Source organism: Micropterus dolomieu, linkage group LG11 (assembly GCF_021292245.1).
Source record: "Micropterus dolomieu isolate WLL.071019.BEF.003 ecotype Adirondacks linkage group LG11, ASM2129224v1, whole genome shotgun sequence".
Taxonomy (NCBI): Eukaryota; Metazoa; Chordata; class Actinopteri; order Centrarchiformes; family Centrarchidae; genus Micropterus; species Micropterus dolomieu.
The window spans coordinates 30,616,939-30,620,076 of NC_060160.1; the positions used below are offsets into that span (position 1 = coordinate 30,616,939).

The following is a 3,138-nucleotide window of genomic DNA, read 5'->3' on the forward strand; positions in this document are numbered from 1 at the left end:
AACATCAGCCTGCTCCTCCTATAACATTCTTTATATTTTAATACAATAGTGGAAACCATTAAGTGTGTGAGTTTTCTCGCTGCTTTCTGTATCTTCTGTCATGCTACAATTATTGTTACTAGTCCTATTGTTGTTATAATCATTAACATTACAATAATTAACATTAACACTACTGTAAATATCTGTACCATTTTTCATTCAGTCTATAGCAACATCACCTTTACTGTCTGTACCTCTGTGTGTATATTGTGTAGGCTGTCTCTCTCTCTCTCTCTCCCTCCCCCCTTCACCCCCATCCGGTCGAGGCAGATGGCCGCCCACCCTGAGTCATGGTTCTGCTCGAGGTTTCTGCCTCTTAAAAGGAAGTTTTTCCTTGCCTCTGTCGCCTAGCGCTTGCTCTTGGTGGGAACTGTTGGGTTTCTGTAAATAGCATCACAGAGCACAGTCTAGACCTGCTCTTTTATGAAAAAGCGCTGTGAGATAACTGTTGTTGTGATTTGGCGCTATATAAATGAAATTGAATTAATGGACAATTCATGCCACTGATATGCAAAATACTGGAGAAGTCGTTGATGAAGCCAGTGTCCATCTAGTGGTCATGAAGGTGGCCTTTTTGTTCACTGGAATTAATTTGTTCAGTGGAAGTATAGGAAAGAGAAGATGAATGCAAGAATTTGCATTTGAGCATTGTAGGAGTTGTACTTCCCTATGTGATTTAAATCAAATAGACCAACAATATCAGAATAACTAAAGATAGATAATGAGGGCTGATGAAGAAACCAGTAAGATGTTAAACAGCGTCAGTGCTCCTACACACATATTTTCTTGTAATTTAGTCCTAATACCCAATTGTATGTCTGAATAAATATTTATGTAGCTTCTTCCCCTCAGATTTATTATTGTGATATTTGAAGGGATTGATGGTTTCTCAAGAAGACTATGCTGAAGTCTTGACAAAGGAAAAATAAATGTGTCACAGTGATGTGACCTAATGGTATACTGTAGAATTCTGTCTCCCCAATCCTTTTCACATAGATCCTATATCTTGATGATGCTGCCAACAACAAACCCTCAACTGCATTCTCCTTCTGCTTGGATGGTGTCCGCAAACATGGAAAGCCCTCAAGGTAGGAAGTACAAGAAAGTACTGCTAACAGGCTGTTAGTCTTTGTTCTAAGTGGTATGGGCTACCCCCTCTAGTGAGTTTTATGAACGGCTAATCCCCTGCGCCACAACCCTGCACAATGCATGATGACTGCTTAAATTCATTTAGAGTACGTGGTGACCAGGGAGTGGAAAAGGTGGACATTACCCGATGCATGTTTTCTGTACGAGGAACAGGACGTGGAAGCTTCATTGCTCACAAAAGTGTCCCCAATCATAGGTAAAAGCCACCACTATCAGAGCAGAAACTCACATATGGACTTGAACCTTTGTAGACATGTTTGTGCAGTACGTGATCATTTATTTTTATTTTTATCCATAGAGAGACTGTGGTGTGACGTGTGGTCAGCTGTCACCTGTAACTACTATGATGTACTTCATACAATGGAAGAAGAGCGACTGATTGACCTCTCAGATGAGATGCAACTGTTTTGTGTGCATTATGAGTTTCTCCCATGGCTGACCTGCTGTGCCTCCTGGGTAGCTGGAATAGACATCCTATCAGAACTCAAGGAAACCTCTTTTTAGATAAGCTGTGGTACGTTGGTATGCTCCAAACACCTGTGCCTGAGCCAGATGTAGATGTGCACTTGAATAAATGTATAAAACACTGTATGCTCCTTAAAGTTCTGTCTTAAGAAAATTTTACTAGTTCTGGGCAGTGTTAACGCATTACTTAATTATTTTATTGCACTTTAAATAAGTTTTTAATATTATTATTTTGGTAACACTTTATAATAATGTTGCAGGAATAAGCGCTCATTAAGACGCCTTTCTAGTATTTTCAACCACTCAAAGCACTTTTACAATAGTTCCCCTTCGAGGGAACTCTAACTGCGTCGGTGACGACACTATGGGAACGCCTCTGGGCGTGGCAGGGCTGAACTATGAATGAAACTACTCCAATCCTATTGGTGTTACTAGAAGGGTAGTGTGTGACGGCGTAACCGGACATAGGACACATTAGCTTCTTTCTATTCAGCAGGCACTCTGGCTATGTTTGGAAGCTCCATCATCCTACCTGAAGTCGAGACGAAGCAGATCATGTCGAAGCGATTCCGACAGTGTGTCTTTCTACAACGCACTTGGCTCTCCGTGTGACCAAGGAAACGGCCCGTTCCATCGGCCAATCCATGGCGGCTTTGGTGGCTACGGAGCGCCATCTGTGGCTCAACCTCTCGGGCATCCAGGGGAAGGAGAGGACTTTTCTCCTGGATGCACCCCTCTCGCCTTCTGGCCTGTTTGGGGAAGCAGTGGATGCTGTCTTCAACAGGTTCCAGCACGCCAAAACTCAGGGAGAGGCGTTTGAGCGATATCTCCCCCGCCGGTCAGACTCCAGGACCGTGACGGCTTAGGAAAGGCGGACGCAGCCTTCATCCAGCACAGCCAGAAGCAGAGCGTTGCTTCACGGGATCCCCCTCAACCAACCTGGGATTCAAGACTGCGCTCTCGCCCACAGCTCCCTAGGAAGACGGATCTGAGGACCGTCATTCAGTCTCAGTGGGCCCGGGGGAAGAGGTCCTGAGACTTTGAGTAGGGGGACCTCGCGAACATTTCCCCGTGGGTCCTGCGCACAGTAGTAGATGGCTACAGGCTGCAGTTCCGGGTTCGTCCCCCCAGATTCTGCGGGATGGTCGGGACTACAGTACACGCAGAACAGAGCCAGGTGTTGGGACAGGAAGTCCGCTCTCTGCTAAAGAAAGGGGCCATAGAACTCATTTCCCCGCCGGTCAGAGAAGCCGGCTTCTACAGCCAATACTTCCTGGTTCCCAAGAAGGACGGAGGATTGAGTTCTGATTTTGGATCTGCGGTCCCTGAACCAATCTCTGAGGAGATTCAGGTTCAGGATGCTTACCATCCCCGCCATCATCAGTCACATCTAATCTGAGGATTGGTTTGTCACGATAGATCTGCAAGACGCTTATTTCCACATCTCCATCCGTCCCTCTCACAGGAAGTTCCTGAGGTTCGCCT

General features: G+C 45.4%; 1 long non-coding RNA gene across 1 annotated transcript; it reads left to right on the plus strand.

The window, feature by feature from the left end:
- The first annotated feature begins 573 nt into the window (after window positions 1-573).
- LOC123979648 lies at window positions 574-1,671 on the plus strand. The gene is made up of 3 exons (XR_006827273.1): window positions 574-1,127; window positions 1,274-1,384; window positions 1,487-1,671. It is a non-coding gene; the product is annotated as an uncharacterized LOC123979648 (long non-coding RNA).
- Window positions 1,672-3,138: the final 1,467 nt, after the last annotated feature.